Below are 20,153 nucleotides of genomic sequence, written 5' to 3'. Positions count from 1 at the left end.
GTTTGGCTTGTATTTCCATAGAAACCTGCCTGAAGAGTTCTCTTGAGAAACAAGGATCCATGGAGTAGAAAATGAAACACTAAATGTCATGCAGAGACATGCTGGTGTTTGCATTTTAAACTTCACCCAATTGAATAACGTGTATATCTGTAGGTCATTTTTTCATGACCCAGAAATATTGGCGACCAAACATCAGCATTTGAGGGCAGAGAACTGAGGTCATTTGATATTTCCCTTGCTTTTTGTTTTTCTCTTGTGATGCTAAGTTACCAAATCTCTCACTAGGGAAAAAGAATTCCAAAAGCACTTTACTAGAAAGACAGATATGTTCTTCATGGCAGGCAGTGTTCTTGTGAATTTGCTCACTAATGGAACTAACTTTAGGAAAGGGCATGTCATCTAGCTTTGGACCTATTAGCTTGAAATAGAGGGTGCAGAACATCAATGCTGAAGTCGGGCAGAGTTGGAGTTTAGCACTGGCTCTAACACATTTTGGAAAAATCTTTTATTTATTTTATGCCCCAGTTTTCTCATCTATAAAATATAAAACATAATACTTATCTTGAAGGACCCAAATAATATTGTATACGTAAAGCATTAGCACAGTGTTTAGCACAGAGTAACTGTTCACTAAATGCTAGTTTCAGAGCTGACATTTAAAACCAATGCCAAGTTTCTTATCAAGCTAGTTATCTGTGCAATTCTGGGTAAATTATTCACTCTGGACTTTAGTGTATCCATTGTTGAACAAGTTTTTTTTTAAAAAAAGCATTATCTAGTTTAAATGTAAAAACTTGTAAAGCATTTTTTAAAAAATACAAGGTACACTATGAATGGGAAGGAGATTAATGATGATTATAATCATAATTGTAAAAACTGTTTATAATAATGACATTTACTTGGTAATTATTTGAGAGTCTTCCACAGGATTCTCAGCAAGCATACCTTAAAATGTTCTTTTGAAGGATGTCTTACATGTTATTGTTACTAAATTAAAATGTCCAAGCCAGGATCCATCCTGAACAAAAATACAGACATAAATTTTGTCGTTATAAGCAACCCTCAACACATGTGGACTTGCATATAGCCAGGCATGACAAATGTATTTCATGTTTTGCCCTGCTTACCCTTTTTTTCTCCATACTCATTCTGTACCCACACAAACTCGAATGTGCCCAAATTTCTTAAAATGTTCTGAGGCTCATCTATCTGAAAGTCAGAGCTACCCTTGAAATTAGCATGTGAATGTTTAGGGGTGATGTAACTTAAGACATTGCGGCTCTTTGTTGGGGTGTCAAAGTTGTGAGCAGAAGATCCCAAAATACGCTGCCCTAGCTGGGGAGCTGGGGATTGAAGTGGACTAAAGATGGTGAAAGTGGAAGGACATTTTTAGAGGTTTTGGTGAGAAGAGAGAGTAGAATTGCTAAAGGAATTCCTTTTCCCCAAATGTTCATCCTGCTTTAGGTGTTCCAGGACTAATAATGGAAGAACCTGAACCCCCACTACGTGTCCCAAGATTTCTTCACTTTCTGAGCCTCTGATTTCTCATCTGTAGGACAACTATAATTAGACACAGTGGTGTGCTGGGAAATCTTTAACAACCAACTCTATGAGGAGTAAAAAAGTCCTGATTGGCCGGGCGCGGTGGCTCAAGCCTGTAATCCCCGCACTTTGGGAGGCCGAGGGGGGTGGATCACGAGGTCAAGAGATCGAGACCATCCTGGTCAACATGGTGAAACCCCGTCTCTACTAAAAATACAAAAAATTAGCTGGGCATGGTGGCACGTGCCTGTAATTCCAGCGACTCAGGAGGCTGAGGCAGGAGAATTGCCTGAACCCGGGAGGCGGAGGTTGCAGTGAGCGGAGATAGCGCCATTGTACTCCAGCCTGGGTAACAAGAGCGAAACTCCATCCCAAAAAAAAAAAAAAAAAAGTCTTGATTGTAACACTTTCCTCTTTCTGTAGCATATTATAAATAGACCCACAATGGCCAATTTGAAACCATAATGTGACATAATTGAACACGGAGTCGGGAAGAGATTTGCTCTAGTACATTGTATAGTGTTTTCACTATACAAAAACAATAGCTTTAAATAGCCTCAGAAGCATAGATATTAGCAAACATAGCAAAATATGAATTAATAAGTCTGAGTTTTAACCACCATTTTTAATATATTTCATTGTTTCTATAATTTAACCTTTAATAATGTCTATATTTTACAACCAGCTCTCAAAATTCCTGAAAAATGTGGCAATCAACTCTTGCTAGCTGGTATGACCCTATTGCAGCACACCACTGATTCTATTTGCTCAAAAGGCTCTTTTGAGAATTATCATGTTACATTTTATATTTAAATCTTAAAGAAACCATATTTAAAATGATTACTTTATAGTTTTCCAATGCAACAATCTCAAATAACCTTACCAGTAATTCTGGTAAAAATGTATGCTACTCAGATGTCAATTACCTTGTTAGCATAGTTAAGTCTAAATTCTTGCTATCTTATCAGATAACGGTAATACAAATTTCAGCAGCTGCAGAAGCGACTGGAATATATAACTGTGATGGCATCAACAGCAAGAAGAGGAGGAATAAATCACTGTGGCCCACATCCATTCTCCTTTTGCTCACCCAGTACATGCCTCTCAGGCCGCATGTGGAACTAAAAAAGGATGTAAATGAGTTGGCAGTTCTGTGGCCTGGCTGGTTAAAGACAGGTAAGACATCATTGTTTGTGATTGTTTTTGTTGTTGTTGTTGTTGTTTTATTTTCTATTGTGTCTGGAAAGGCTTCTTGAATCTCCTTTCTCAGGCAGATAGATTGAAGAAAACTGTTATTACGTGAAAAAGAACAATGCAAAAAAATGGACCAGAGAAATAATTTGTGACCAGAAAGGATAAATAAGAAGTTGACAGGAAAAGGGCGTGGGAAGTATGGAAGGAGGAGGAGGAGAGAGAAAGGGAGACTTTTCATTTACTGATGCTGAAGTCTGACCTAGCCTGCTAAACAGAATAACCTGTTATAGAAATCAGGTTTCTGGGAAAATTCTTCTAAGCCAAATTGCTACCTCTTACCTAAGCAATGCCTTTCTGTCTATATTTAAAAATGAGCAATAACAAAGATCCAAAGATAGGAAACAGTGAAAGACTTTTAGTAAATTTAAGAGATTCCTTTCATCATCCTTCTATGATTAATCCTGAAAAGATCTTTCTTTGGGCAGGCAGAAGCTCAAGAGTAACATGACAATTTTTATTTATTTATTTTTTTTAACGAACCAAACACCTTAAGAAAAAAAGACAAACTCTATGACAAATGTTGTAAGAATGTTTTTATAAAAACAGAGTATGTTTTGAGTGTTGCTGTCAATTTGCTTCTGTTTCTAACCATCCAGATACTTTCCCAAGTCTTGAACAAAGCCTTAAGTTGATGGGACTGAAATATCTCAAACTAAGTCAACCTGGTAGAGCTGCTTGATCCAGCCAGCTGAAATGCCAATGAAGAAAACTCTGAAGACCAGTCAAAGCAGTCACTTTTAACAGAAAATGTACACAACCACGTCTGAAGGTTAGACAGAGCTAAAAGGCAGGTAACGATAAAAAAGAGCAAGAAACAGGAGATCCACAGAGTTTTAGAAACAAGAGGAAATCATGCTCTGGAAATAGGTCAGCACGGCTGTTCTTAACGAGGTGTGTGTATACCCATACGCACATATGTACACACACACACACACTCTCTCTCTCTCTCTCTCTCTCTCACTCTCTCTCTCTCTCTCTCTCAAAATGTAATAGTTGAGACGATCAACTGGCAGTGAACAATTAATGCACTTTTCCTTTAGATAATATGAGGAGATTTTCTTCATTTCTTTAAATAATGAAAAGAGAAAACAATTCAAGTTGTTCATGCATCATTAGGATTTAAGTAGAACTCCACACAACTAAGAAATACGGGGAAAAAAATGTGGGAGAAGCAGAGTTTGCTATTACCACTGATTATTCTGCAGTATAGCTCCAAGAATGTCCCTCTGCTTTTTTAAAACCTGTTTTCTTTTGAAATATTAGAAAGTAATTCAGTCAATAACTAACCCCATATACATGCAAAGAATAACGGCAAAATCTATAGCTACAAAAAGGACTGTGTTAGGAGGGAGAAATGAACAATGTAATTCTAAAGAGATGGAGAATGTATTTATCAAGCACGTTAAAGGCACAGTGTCTCCACCTACTGTAGAGTGGGAGTATTCAAAGCTTCAGCGTCTTGGTGTTTGGTCCTTTTACACTGAATTTTCTTCCTCCCTCTGAGCATATCCTTCAGAGGGAGACATCCTTGTGTGCACTGCAGGAAAGCCACATGCTTATCCTTTATTTGTTAATGGACATTAACAATAAAGCATGAGGTAATTCCTTCCTTTCTCCTCCCCTAGCTACTTGATTTTTAAGTTATCTCCCTCTCATTTTCTTCTGTTTCTTCTACAATTTTCCCTCTATTTCTTTCACATTTTTAACCCTTAAATTCTTTTGTTTTTACTTTTCAGAAACTTGTAATTTGGTCCTAGTTCGATACTCTGGTTAATACCAGAACACACTGAAGCCAAGTATCCTTGTTTTGGTGTCTGATTCTGGGTTTAGGATTCAGTCTCTTCAAAGGGGAAGATAATAGAAGAGACAAGTTTCCTGTTGAGTGCAAGGAAACTAAATTTAGCAAGTAATCTCCCCAAGAAGGTATGTTTAGTCAGCTATGAGTTGAACCCACTAATTACTGTAGCGTAGTTCTGTTGTGATCCAACTTGTTAATGCATAGTTAGAAAAAGACTTCAGGGCAAATGATGCTTCCAAAAATATAATAGCTAATTTATACACTAGCTCGAGTCTATAAAGTTTATTTTTCATATAGCTCTGACTTTTGCTGAGTGCACACAACCCACTTGCTGCTGTCCAGGCAAGAATGCAGTGTGACTCCAGCTTTGTGAAAATTTACAAGGGTCCCAAGGGTCAGCCTCACCAGACTCCGAAGCTGAATATAGAAAAGTACCTCAAGGGCAGGTTCTCATCAGACTCATTCTCCTGAGTATGACATGCCATTTTCATGACAGAAATACCACTCTCCAGTACTGCCAGAGGAAGAAAATCTATGCAAATATTTCCAATATGCTGAATAAAGCTGAAGGCTTAGGGGCGAATCACATTATGTGCAGGGTATTATTTAACCATTCCTGTCCCAATGGGCTACCATTTACAGAAAGAGTCATATCTAATAGCTTTCTGGATGGAGAAGGGGCACTGTGGGGATAAATGAACTCAGAAGATATCAGAGTGACTTTTAAGAAGTCCAAGGTTTTTTGGGTTTTTGTTTGCTTGTTTGAGATGGAGTCTCGCACTGTCACCCAGGCTGGAGGGCAATGGTGCGATCTTGGCTCACTGCAGCCTCTGCCTCCTGGGTTCACATGATTCTCCTGCCTCAGCCTGCTGAGTAGCTGAGATTACAGGCCTGCACTACCATAGATGGCTATTTTTTTTTTTTTTTGTATTTTTAGTGGAAACAGGGTTTCACTATGTTGGCCAGATTGGTCTCAAACTTCTGACCTTATGATCCGCCCACTTCATCCTCCCAAAGTGCTGGGATTATAGGCACAAGCCACCATGCTTGGCAAAATCCAAGTTTTTTTTTTTTTAAAAAGCCCTAAGTGTGGAGTTAACTTTCCTTGATTTAAATCCTAATGCCATCATTGAATATTAACTGGAAGATCTTGAATAAATAGCTTATCCTTTCTAAACCTCAGTTTTCTCAACCATAGAGTAGGAATGACATTTCCTACCTCATAGAGTATTCCAAGGTCTGAGAAGAACCTGTGAAATAATCCACAATTTCCAAAGCACTTTCATTTTCTTAGAAATGAAATTTAAGACAACTACAACAATTTAGAAATTTAATACCAACTATAATTGACCCTTGAACAATACAGGGGTTAGGAGCACTAGCCTCCCACGTAGTCAAAATTCTTTGTATTACCTTTGACTCCCCAAAAACTTAACTACTAGAAGCCTAGTGTAGACTGGAAGCCTAACCAATAACATAGTCGACTGACACATATTTGATATGTTCTATGTGTTATATGCTGCATTCTTACAAGGAAGCTGGAGAAAAGAGAATGTTATTAAGAAAATGATAAGGAAAAGAATACTTACTATTAACTTAGTTGACATGGATCATCAACATAAAATCTTAGTCAGTGCCCAGTTGAGTTTTACATTGAAGCCAAAGGCAAAAGAAAAATTAGGGACACTGAGCTTATTCTTATTGCGCATTCTGATAATTGATTCACATGGACTTTTTTGCATTAATTTTGATTTTTAAAACAACTTATTAAAATTCTGTATGCTTGGTAACTGGGTTTTGGGGCAGCCCTGTGAATGTCTTACTTGCCTCACCCTAGTCACAGTCCTAACCCAGGGTTTCCATCCCATTGTCCTCATGTGGGTAGGCCCAGAAGAGGAGAAAAGGGTGGAGTTAGTCTTGCTTTCTCAGGGTGGCAGAGGTGGAGAAGAAGAGGCAGGAGTGGCAGGCATACTTCTACTGAAGGTACAGTCAGTGTACCTTCTACTGAAAAAATAACATGTAAAATGGAATCCATGCAGTTCGAAGTCATATTGTTCAAGAATTAACTGTATACAGTTTTTTGCTACCAAAGGTATTTCTTCATATAGAGTGTCGAGGAGAGCAAACAAATTCCCAGATGACAGTGTATCCCTCCTCAAAAAAGAACATTAAATTAATTAATCAAAATATCATAGCTATTTTTATATCAATGGAAAGAACAACTGTTTTGCTTCATATTCCTTGGGGAATACCTATAATTTTATCATTACTATTGGCAGAAATTAAAGCCTTAACCTAATGCTGTTACCCAGCAGTACTTGCAGCTTACTAATCATTTACACTTTAACTTAAAAGGGCTTCAGAACCAGTACCAGAAAAAAGTATTGGGTATTAAGGGTCAGAGCCCCACCTAAGTTGCAATTAAAACAAAGAATTTACCAGGCCCATTAAATGTCTTTCTTGGGGATTCAAACTTTTATCCCAGAAAATAGCCTCAATAATGAAAACCTGATAGACACAGGAATCTTGTTTGTGTCACACCCCAAGTCCTACCAAAGGAGGCGACCCTGCCACCCGAGAGAGCTGAGCAAACTCCTCCAATAATGACCTTACAACTATTTTTAGCTGCATCAGTACATTCCTGCTTACCTAGTCCCTTTTACACACAGCTAGGAACTATACAGTTGTGAGGTAGAGTAGGGTGTGATCAACTAATTAAAAAGTTGTTCTCAGCAACAGGCTTAGTTAGTACAGCTGATCTTTGGGGGAATAAGCTCTCACCTCCAGCCTTGGCTCGGCTAGTACATGATTGATTATGTTCTCTTCTGTCCCAGGAGGGGATTTGGGAGAGGAAAAGTCTGTCCTCAAAATGGTATAGTCAGAGTCAGTGCCCAGTTGAGTTTTACATTGAAGCCAAAGGCAAAAGAAAAATTAGGGACACTGAGCTTATTATTATTGAGAATTTTGATAACTGATTCACATGGACTTTTTTGCATTAATTTTGATTTTTAAAGTGCTTTACTAAAATCCTGTATGCTTGGTAACTGGGTTTTGGGGCAGCCCTGTGAATGTCTTGTTTGCCTCATCCTAGTCACAGCCTTAACTCAGGGTTTCCATCCTCAGAGGAGAAAATCTGTGTTCTCAGAGGAGAACACAGGGCTGTCACTTGCCACTGCAGCTCAATCACCTTCCAAAAAACACCATTCTGAACATCAACCTTGGGAAAGAATTCATGACGAAGTCCTCAAAAGCCATTGCAACAAAAACAAAATTGACAAGTGGGAGCTAATTAAATTAAAGAGCTCCTGCACAGCAAGAGAAACAATCGACAGAGTAAACAGCCTACAGAATGGGAGAAAATATGTGGAAACTGCATCCAACGAAGTTCTGATATCCAGAATCTATAACTTAAATACTTCAACAAGTAAAAAACCAATAACCTCATTAAAAAATGGGGAAAGGACATAAACAGATACTTCTCAAACTGAGACATACATATGGCCAAGAAACATGAAAAAATGCTTGGCATAACTAATCATCCGAGAAATGCAAATCAAAACCACAATGAGATATCATCTCACACCAGTCAGAATGGCTATTAATAAAAAGTCAAAAAACAACAGAATATGGTGAAGCTGTGGAGAAACAAGAATGCTTACATACCACTGGTGGGAATATAAATTAGTTCAGCCACTGTAGAAAGCAGTTTGGCGGTTTCTCAAAGAACTTAAAAGAGAATTACTATTCCACCCAGCAATCCCATAACTGGATATATACCTAAAACAAAATAAATGGTTTTACTCAAAAGACACATGCACTTGCATGTTCCTCACAACACCACTTGCAATAGCAAAGACGTGGAACCAACCAAGATATCCATCAATAGTGGATTGGATCAATAAAGCGTGGTACACACACGCCAGCCACAAAAACAGAACTACTACACAGCCACAAAAAAAAGAGTGAAAATATGTTATTTGCAGCAATCTGCATGAAGCTCTAGGTCATTATCCTAAGTGAATTAATGCAGGAACAGAAAACCAAATGCCACATGTTCTCACTTATATGTGGGAGGTAAACACTGGGTACTCATGGACATAAAGATGAGGACAGCAGACATGGGAGACTACTAGAAGGATAAGAGAGGAAGAGGGGCAAGGGTTGAAAAACTAACTATTAGATCTATGATTACTACTTGGGTGATGGAATCAATCATGTCCCAAACCTCAGCATCATACAATGTACCCTTTTAATAAATCTGTACATGTACTCCCTAAATCTAAAATAAAATTTGACATTATAAATAAAATAACTGAAAAATTTAAATCATCTTCCAGGCTGGGAGTAGTGGCTCATGCCTATAATCTCAACATTTTGAGGGGCTGAGATGGGCAGATCACTTGAGCTCAGGAGTTCAAGACCAGCCTGGGCAACATGGCAAAACTCTGTCTCTGCAAAAATATAAAAATTAGCCTGGTATGGTGGTGAGCACCTGTGGTCCCAGCTACTCCAGAGGCTGAGGTGGGAAGATGGCTTGAGGCCAGGAGGTGGAGTTTGCAATGAAATGAGATCACACCACTACACTCCAGCTCAGACAACAGAGCCAGACCCTGCCTTAAAAAAAAAAAAAAAAAAAAAAAATCACTTCCTGGATTCAGCGGTGACAGAGGCACCTCTTCGAAAGGCCAAGACAGGCCGAAATGTGAAGTCTGCCTTTCGATAAGAATGCCACCAGTTCTAGGGGAGGGCAAGAGGCTAAATGTCCACAATGTCTAGCCAGATTCATGGCCCAGTGAGAAGCCTCTGGTGAGTGCCAACACCATACGTTGTTATAGGACCACCAGGTTCAATTACCTGCCGCAAAGTAACATACCAATACATCAAAACAGCAGGAGTTGCAGCAGAGAAACAGTTTAATAATTGAATGGAAGCCAAAAGAAGCGGGTGGGGGGACCTCAAATATGCTTCCCCAAGGAGTTTTGGCATGGGGTTTTAAAGGGAATTTTGGTGGGTAGTGGGCTGAGGGTCTGGGTGTTGCTGATTGGTTTGGGCATGAGGCATGAAATCCTAAGAAAACAGAAACTGCATTCCTGTGCTGAGTGTGTTCTTCAGCGAAGGTCTTCAAACTGGCTAGTGACAGTGGATGCACTGGAATGCAGGATCTGGAAAAATATCTCAAAAGGAAAATTTGAGGTTTCTTAACATTAACGATGTCTTCTATAGAAGTCAGGACTTTATGACAGGGGCTATGTGACTTCTAAACAGTAAGCAGCTTTAAGGAAGTGGGCTAGAGAGCAACTTGGTTAATGCTTAGCTATGCTTGTAGCCAAAGTTTTATTAATTTCATGAGGGCAGTTTCAGCCTGATTTCTGGAACTGACAGGGCAACTTCTCTGTCAAAAAAAGCTGTGCTGATTATCACCTAAAGACCGAGCCCTTCTGCTTGAAATTTTGCCTCAAGACCTCTGTGAATCTACTCAGTCAGTTTTGACTTTGAGTAATTCCTGAGCCAACTAATTCCTAGCCAGAGCCCTTATCTGTTCAAAACTTTAGCTCCCCTTGCTCCTGCTGGTGCCTTGTCCCCATAGTCATGCCCAAGAGTGGTGGCCCAGTTCTCAGGTTCACTCTATGACAGAATTTAGCGTGCCATCTTGCTGCTTCTCTCTTCTCACAGCACAGAGCAGCAAGCAGAGAGTTAAAAGTATCACTTGAAAGATGCACCTTATTTCATAAAATACACATACTAACAAAAAACCACATCTCTCCCAATGTTAATTCGCTCATTTTAGAAGCAAGGAGGCAGGCTGCAACACTTTGTGTTTCCTCCAAAGATGACTCCCAACTCAGTTCTGCTGTTGATACAATATCACTGATGCACCTAAACTACTCAATTGGTTGTACAGACATCCAAAAGATGGGGAAAACAGGACACTCGGATTCTGTCTGGTTGCTTGTCCCAGATCACTCCTCCTTGACTTTCCCCTCTTCTCTTATTTCCTTCTGTTTCTTCTTTGACTCTTCTGTCTGCATCTCCCAGAGTCTAATTTATGATGAGGCAGAAAGTACACGTCGTACCAGTCTCGGACACTTGAGCTGCCAGATCTGATTTCCCTGGTAGATGTGGAAGATTGAGGAAAGAACAACTGTGGCTGACAATTAGATTTATTTTTCTGCATGTGTCCCAACCCTTGACACGAAGCCCAGCAGGCCGCAGCTAACCTACTATCTTCAGCAGAACTGGGAGGATTTTATTGGTTCCATGAGTCGGGAGACAGAGTTTCCCGGAATCAGGTCAGGCCCTCCCTGCTGCCTTGTCAGCTCGCTCAGCATCAGTCATAACAAGTACGGCACATCCTTGAAGAAGGCAGTGGGATATCTCTGGGAGGCAGAATGTGCTAGAAGAGGCACAGAAAACTTCCACTAAATGCTACATTTTTTTCTTACTCCGGACTCCATTATAGACTCCACAGATCAAAGTATTTGACAAGCAAATACAACAATGACTATATGCCACAGTGTCATTCCCAAAGTCGCTTTCCACTCCGCATTCTTGTCACTTGGCTCTTTAAGAACAATTATGGTTTGGGGATTCATTAACACATCAGTGAAATGTTCTAAAAATATCTTTTGGGTTGGAAGGAAATCAGAACATGGAATATGCGAAAGCAAGAGTGCTTTTTATTATTATTTTATTTTGTCAAAGAAAGTGAAAAGGAAGAGGTAATCAGTTTGTTGATATTTACCCTGCATCAGGCACTGCAATGGAAGAAAGGGGTATATCACAATTTTTTTTTTCAAAAAAGAAGTATTCCTCCTCATGGAGAGACTGAATATCAAACAGAATTAAAGAAAAAGAAAACGAGCAAAATAAGCAAAAACCAATGAGCATAAAATCAACCTGAGAAGCCTCTGCTAGACAGATACAGTACAGGGCCCCTGGTATTATTTGTTTCTGCTCCTTTTGTTATTTGTTTCTAAATTTTCTTGCTAAAATCATCTAATATTTTGGCTTATTTATAGTCAATTTTTATCTTAGTCTTTTGGAAAACCTAAAATGGGATGAGGGGCCATGGGCCCTCCTTCCCTTCCCAAACCTCCCTGTTCCCACCAGCATCTAGCTGGAAGTGCAGCCTGACTCACAGAGAACTCCTCCAGTGCCCCTCCTGCCTCTGAATTTTGAGTGGCTTTGCCCCCTGCCAACGTTAAATAGATTTTAGATCCAGATATTGTATTTGAGAATTATAACTGGACACTAACTCTGTGGCTCACATTTATCTGATTTGATACGAATCCAAAGTCTGAGAACTCCAAGGAAAAGGACACAGTCAGAGCCTTGATACCAAATGCTGTAGCCTATAAATGGACAAAATGATACTGGTTTTGGATGCTCATTTTATAAGGTAAACACACTTGCCCAGAAGACGCAGGTCTTTTTATATACTTTTCCACTATTATTTTATGCATCAGATGCTTCTGAAACCTAATTTGAGATGCCCAAATTCCTATTCATTTTTCATCTTTAAAAAATCAAGTACCCATTAGAGAATTCTGCCATTGCTCCACAGAGACTGGAATGGAAATGAATAAATAAACTTTTAAAGATAATTGGCTTCTAAAATACCCTCGTGTCTCTCCTTCTCTGTTTTTTGACAACCCCTCTGGGAATTGCATGATAAAGCAACTCGGGATTCTTTGGGTACATGATGTGTGAAAGAGAGCCAGTTCACGGAAACTAATCTCTTGGGATTTAGTGTGGACTGCGACTTGGCTGCTGCACACTGGCGGAAATGCGCTAGCTCTGCTCAGATGCCTGACTCTGATCTGCTTCTGCTAGATTCTTCTTATCCACAACTTGCTCCAGTCCACACTAGCCACTTGTTCTAACAGTTCAAAACACATATTTTGAATCCTCAAATCAAAAGACTTTCCTGCAGTTTATTCACCCTGGGGTACATTCTCCATTTGTTCCTGTTTAACATGATGAAGTGAGCTGTTTACAATCTTTTTTCAGGAAACTCTCAGGACACACAACTCATTCACTTAACACATATTTGTTGATTAATTATTTTGAGGCATTTTCTCCAATTCTTGAAGATACAGCAGTGAAAAGCAAGTAATGCTCCTGCCATTAACAAGCTTGTATTCTAAAAGAAGTGGTCAGACAATAATCAAGAGATTAATAAAATAAGCAATAATAATTTCATATTATTCACAGTGCCAGAACTAAAATGAACAGGGTCTTATACTAGGACGTGATGTTGAAGAGAAGTGTTTGCTGTATAAAACAATACAAGAATATTTCAATTTTAGATCTGGTAGGGAAAAAAGTCCCCTCTGCAAAGATAATATTTTAACTAAAATATGAAAAATATAAATCAATGAGCCCTTTGAAGTACAGGGGACAAGGGCTACAGACAAATGTTACAAGAGTGCAAATATACCAATTTGAACAACTATTGCTAAAAAGTCAAAAAATAACAGACGCTGGCACGGTTGCAGAGCAAAGGGAACGCTTATACATTGCTGGTGGAAATGTATATTAGTTCAGCTACTGTAGGAAGCAGTTTGGTGATATCTCAAAGAACTTAAAACAGAACTTCCATTTGACCCAGCAATCCCATTAGTAGGTACCTACCCAAAGGAATATAAATTGTTCTACCATTAAGACTCATGCATGGGTATGCTCAGCTCAGCACTATTCACAATAGTAAAAGCGTAGAATCAATGTAAATGCCCACAGATGGTGGATTGGATAAAAAAGATGTAATACATATGCACCAAGGAATACTATGTAGCCATAAAAAGAATGAGATCAGCCAGACATGGTGGCTCATTCCTGTAATCCCAGCACTTTGGGAGGCCAAGATGGGCAGATCAAGAAATAGAGACCATCCTGAACAACATAGTGAAACCCCATCTCTATGAAAAAACAAAAATTAGCTGGGCTTGGTGGTATGTGCCTATAGTCCCAGCTACTCGAGAGGCTGAGGCAAGAGAATCACTTGAACCCAGGAGGTGGGGGTTGCAGTGAGCTGACAGTGCGCCACTGCACTCCAGCCTGGCCACAAAGTGAGACTCCACCTCACAAAAAAAGAAAAAATAATGAGATTATGTCCTTTGCAGGAACATAGATGGAGCTACCTTAAGCAAACTAACACAGGAACAGAAAACCAAATACCACAAGTTCTGACCTACCAGTAGGAGCTAAACATTGGGTACAGATGGACACTAAGCAGGGAACAATAGACACCAGGTCCTACTTGAAGGTGGAGTGTGGGAAGAAGTTGAGGATTTAGGATTTAAAAAACTGCCTATCTGGTACTATGCTCATTACCTCTATGATGAAATAATCTGTACACCAAACCTCCATTGCATAAAATCTACCCATGTAAAAAACCCACACGTGTACCCCATGAGCCTAAATAACAGTTGGAAGAAAAAAAAAAAGTGCAAAGGCACGGAGTTAGGGAAGATTGACAGTGTTAGGGCAAAAAGTATGTTTCTTTGGTTGAAATATGGTGAAAATGAAGACATAAGTAGGCACTAGATCTTGCAGGACTTTGCTTGCCATAATGAGGACGTTAGATATTATTCTAAATATTATGAGAAAATATTTTAGCAGGCATATAACCACCAGCACATGCCCATGGTTATCTGAAAATATCTCAAATACATGTGCCTATAACCAGGTACAGGAGAGCCACCATCTTACAACCGAGCTCCCACCGAAACTGACAAAAACTAAATGAAAACGAGAGGCGTTGTAAGACGTATAAATGAACATCTGTCTGCACATCATTTTCCATTTAGCCTGTAAAATGAGCTCGTCCAATGTGGCCAAACGTCTCTAAAACAACATCATTTTTTAGTGCTGAAAATCATAGAACTTCCCTTAACTTTGACCAATTTGGATGGCTTTGGGGCACATGTTATTGAATAATTTTGTCAATTATAATAAAAAGTTGCTGTTTAATTAGCAGGGAAAAAGCCAGCATTTGCAGCAAGATAATAAAGGAATCCAATAAAAGTCCATGATGATCATAATAGGAGACGACTGTCCCCAAATGTCCCCCATCCTAGGTATTGCTATTGGCAAGCTGCCATGTACCTGCTGAGTAAGAGGAAACACACCCTGGGTGAACACCTAGAGAAAGGTTTTGCTGGTGAAGACCAGTTACAAACTGGGGAGGAATAGAGTAAACTCACGGTAAGAATATTTTGAACTTTCATTATGCTTTCTGCCAGAGCATACTCCCCAGATGACATGAGCGAGTCACAGAAATGGAGGAGCACAGAAGCTGAGAGTTTGGGCTTTGAGGTCAGGCAAACCAGGTTTACACCGTCACTACCCCACAGTTACTAGCAATGTGACCTCACCTTGCACTGTTCCTCACTTCAGCAAATGCCACCTCCATATTTCCAGGGATTTAGAGTCATCCTTGACTCTTCCTTGCATCCCAAATCCAATCTTTCAGTAAATCCTATTAGGTTGTATTTTTACCATATATCCAGAACCCAACTATGTCCCCCTGCCTCCACTGTGATACCCCAGTCAAAGCCACCACAATCTCTTGCTAGATTTGTACAATGATTTCCTAGACTTTTCTCAGCACCACAGCCAGGACAATCTGTCAAAAAGTAGGTCGGGGGGCCGGGAACGGTGGCTCAAGCCTGTAATCCCAGCACTTTGGGAGGCCGAGGTGGGTGGATCACGAGGTCAAGAGATCGAGACCACCCTGGCCAACATGGTAAAACCCCGTCTCTACTAAAAATACGAACATTAGCTGGGCATAGTGGTGTGCACCTGTAGTCCCAGCTACTCGGGAGGCTGAGGCAGAATTGCTTGAACCCAGGAGGCGGAGGTTGCAGTGAGCAGAGATTTTGCCACTGCACTCCAGCTTGGCGCCTGGTGACAGAGTGAGACTCTGTCTCAAAAAAAAAAAAAAAAAAAAAAAAAAAAGAAGGTCAGTGGGGTATAAATTGATTTATTTTTCTTAAAGGAGGGGGAGGAAAAAGAGAAAAAAAAAAAAAAAAAAAAAAAAAAAAAAAAAAAAAAAAAAAAAAAAAAAAAAAAAAAAAAAAAAAAAAAAAAAAAGCAGGTCAGTGAGGTATAAATTGATTCACTTTCCTTTAAGTGTGGGCTGGATTTAGTGACTCAAATCCAAAGAACAGAGAAGGTAAAGAGACAAATAGTAACCTTACAGTAGAGAAACTAGGCAAACACCATCTTAACCAAATGATCATGGTTCATATAACCAGTGGTCCATCATCTGGATATCATGTACCTTGTGATATGTTGTGATGAGAGGAGCAGCCTGCCTCTGTGACATTCTTTTCCAAAACCATAAGCCCAGACTAATCATGAGAAAACATTACACAAACCCAAACTGAGGGATACTCTACAACAAAACCAGTACACTCCAAAAAATCTCAGTCTTGAAGTAAAAGAAAATGTTGCAGAAAGATCCGGCCAGGTGCAGTGGCTCATGCCTGTAATCCCAGCATTTTGGGAGGCCAAGGAGGGTAGATCACAAGGTCAGGAGTTTGAAACTAGCCCGGCCAACGTGGTAAAATCCTGTCTCTACTAAAGATACAACAAATTAGCCAGGCATGGTGGTGGGTGCCTGTAATCCCAGCTACTTGGGAGGCTGAGGCAGAATTGTTTGAACCTGGGAGGCAAAGGTTGCAATGAGCTGAGATCACGCCATTACACTCCAGCCTGGGTGACAGAGTGAGACCGTGTTTCAAAAAAACAAACAAACAAACCAACAAAAGACCCAAAAAGACTAAGAGACGTGATAAACAAATGCAACATGTTATCCTGGAACAGATAAAGAACATTAGTAGAAACATGAGTGAAATCCAGATGAAGTCTGCAGTTTTGGCTACAGTAATGTAACAATGTTAATATCTTAGTTTTGGCCAATGTATCATGGCCATGTAAGATGTTATCATTAGGGGAAACTGGGCAAATAATATTGTGTTATCTTTGCAACATTCCCCTAACTTTAAAATTAACCCAACATTTTTTAAAAATTTAAATTATATAGAAAACCTTGATGGTTCCATTCCCCCACTCAAACTCTTGAAGGCATCCCGTCTTACTAGATGATTTGGCCCTCAGTAACATCTCTGACTTCATTGGCTCAGTCCTGTCACATTGGTTTCTTGTATTCTTCAGACACTCCTGACATATTCCTAACATAGGGACTTTGCATTTACTTTATCCGCTTCCCGAAATGCTCTTCCACCAAATGTGTGCACAGGTGGCCCCCTCAGGTTCTTTAGGTCTCTATTCAAATGTCATCTTCTTAGGCCTTCCCTGGCCACTCATCCAAAACTGCAACCTCCCTCTGACACTTCCTAACTCCCCTGCCTGCATTATTTTTCTCCTTAGCTCCTATTGCATCTATTATACTATATGTTTTATTTATTTTGTTTATCCTTTACCTTGCCTGCTAGAACGTAAGCTCCAAGAGGCAGAGATTTTTCACTGCTATATCGGCTGCCATATCCCTAATTTCTAGGGCACATGGTGGTACTCCATAAATATTTTCTAAGAATTAAAAAGACCTTGGATATTTACATAACCTCTGAATCTGTTTTTAGTGCAATAATTACCTGTGCCATACATTTATTGTAAAATTTAAATGTGCCAAAAAATGGAAAGTGTTGTACATAATGTTTAGCATGTAAAAGATTTAGAAAATTCTATATTACCACTCGTTATGTTTTCATTACTATGATCACTCCTATTACTAGCTACTATTTCCATTATTGATTGTTCACAAGTGGCTATAGATTTTACATTGAATTGGGATTCAATTGGAAAATTTATAACCTTCAATTAACCCTTAATAGACACAGGTCCCTAAATATGGGGGGAAAATCTATAGCTTGTTCTTCCATCAGAATAAATGATGGTCTGCCTGTGTCACTGCCACAGGAGAGAATGCTGAGGGAAAGGAATGAGAAAATAAAGTTTTAGGTTTAGACTTTAGGATTTATTTCTGGACATGAAAAAAAAGTTATATCATCCTTCAAGTGGTCTCATCCCCTAGAAAGTTCCTGAGCTCCTTTTCAAAATGGCAATGATGGTAAGTAACTAACCCTGACTTCTAAAAATGAGCCCTGACTTGTTTGTGTCTGTCCATACCTATCTCATGAATAACCATAGCATTGGCACCTCTTGTCCTAGAGTGGCTTATACTCTAGTTTAGGGACATACATGGGTGAGAAAATAAACTTGATGTTATTACACACAGAAAAGATTAAACGAACTGTCTGCCTTTGTTTTGAGAAAAAGGAAAAGGAAAAATAACTCTGTGAGCATCAGGAAGACTTCACATCTGTGAATTCCTTTTAGGTCTTTGGACAAACAGTTGTGTGTGTGTAATGATGCATTTTGTCTCACTTCTTGGCCCTTGATAATGATGATAATGATAAAAATGTTTATTATTGATATCCAGGGATATAGATAAAAGATATCATTACATATTTATTATGAACCACAGTTACTATGTAGTTACTATTAATATTTTATTATTAAAAACTATGTACCAAGCCCTGTGCTGATGCATTGCATGCTATGTTCTCATTTAATACTCTCAACAAAGTCACTGCTTTTATCTTCAGTTTGTAGCTAATAAAACTGAAGTTTAGCAATGTTGAGTAGCATGCCCAGAGGGAGAATGGAACCAGAACATCTCCTAGGCTCCAGTCTTCCCCGCCAGAATCCCTTCCCCTATATTTAGGGGATACCAATTTGGGCCCCAGTGCTTGGAGCACAACTGTTTATACAAGCTCTTTGGGATTAGGCTTACATTTATTCTGCTTAGTTCACAAATCTTATTGTCCAGGCACACATGTCAAGTCTGATCAGCAACAACTGGAGCTTGGAATTGAATTTCCTGTGCTCTTTGCCCCCAACAGCTTACAGGTTAAAGCTAAACATATGTGTTATCCATCTCCACAGCTGGGATCCAGGGACATTTATTGGCCTAAAAGTTAAATAGCACAGGAGACATTCTCATCCAAACCAGACTCTTTTGTCTTCTTTAGTCAGACTGTGGTGACGTTCAAAGAAACCGTGTCCCAAGCAAGGTAAAGGTACTTTTCTAGGGATCTTCTCTGTGAAGGAAAAGAAGGATGCCTAGACAGAAGCACAATCATACAGTTTTGGTAGTCCCTTTCCCTTCCAGATAGAGGAAACTGAGAAACAAGGTGAAACTAATTTATTGATAGACATCACATACAACCAGATTTATGTTGCATAAATGAACACAGGTCTGGTAATCCTGCCCTTTCCCTGCAGGATGGAAATCTGAGTTCACAACTCACAGTGCCAGGTGATTGATTGCAGGGTCTGAAAAAGGCCTTCCTCAGGGTCAAAAGTGAGGTACAGAAGCAGAGTTCTATGTGTGTGCTCAGTACCAATGATGGTCAGCCCATAAACCTCAGGCAGCTCCAGCCCACATTCCCCCACATATGTGAATATTGATTTCACACTGGTTGATTTTATCCTGATGGGCCTAAAGAGAGGATAAGAATGAAGAAGAAGTCATATAACTAGAACAGAAATCATGATTACCAGTGCATTCCACACACTATTATACACTGTAAGAATGACAGAGAGAAGACAGAACTATTTCTAATTGGTTTCAATCTTCTCTGTCAAGGTTAGTTTTTTAAAATCCATAAAATATGGGGACAGAAAACAAGATTGAGAAGGAATTACAGCCTAACATGGTTTGGCTCTGTCCCCACCCAATGCTCATCTTGAATTGTAGCTCCCAGAATCCCCACATGTTGTGGGAGGAATCTGGTGGGAGATAATTGAATCATAAGGGCAGTTTCCCCCATACTGTTCTCGTGGTAGTGAATAAGTTTCACAAGATCTGATGGTTTTATAAGGGGTTTCCGTTTTTGCTTGATTCTCATTCTCTCTCATCTACCACCATGTAAGATGTGCCTTTCAACTCCCACCATGACTGTGAGGCCTCCCCAGGCACGTGGAACTGTGAGTTCATTAAACCTCCTTTTCCTTATAAATCACCTAGTCTTGGATATGTCTTTATCAGCAGCATGTAAACAGACTAATACATACCCCCAGCTAGAATAAAGCTTTATAACATGACGTAAACTGATCTCGAGTCCCAAAGGAACCTCCTTGGTTTAGATGAGGTCACAGAAACATTTTTGGTTAACCCTGCTGATGGTGAACTCTGGCATCTCTCCAATGTTGCATACTTATTCAGACAAATTTTGTCCCAATTCTTAATATAAAAAATATAGAATCTAAAAATATTACTTTATCTCATTTCCAGAAATAATATGGGATGCATTAATGAACAAGTGTGGGAACAGAGGGACCCTATGCTGCTTTTCAATAATCATCACACTTTTTTAGAAACACAATCTACCCAAGTCCTATCAATCCCTTTTGTGTGGCTGTGATGCAGCTAGTGGGAGGAATGCTTGTGTGGACACCGTCAGATATGCTGAGGCCAGGAAACAGGGAGTCTCTCCAAGTGTTTTTATTTAAAAAAAAAAAAAAAAAA

Source organism: Cebus imitator, unplaced genomic scaffold (assembly GCF_001604975.1).
Source record: "Cebus imitator isolate Cc_AM_T3 unplaced genomic scaffold, Cebus_imitator-1.0 Scaffold5, whole genome shotgun sequence".
Classification (NCBI taxonomy): Eukaryota; Metazoa; Chordata; class Mammalia; order Primates; family Cebidae; genus Cebus; species Cebus imitator.
The sequence above is the reverse complement of the archived record's forward strand: the minus strand, read 5'-3'. Positions refer to the sequence as shown.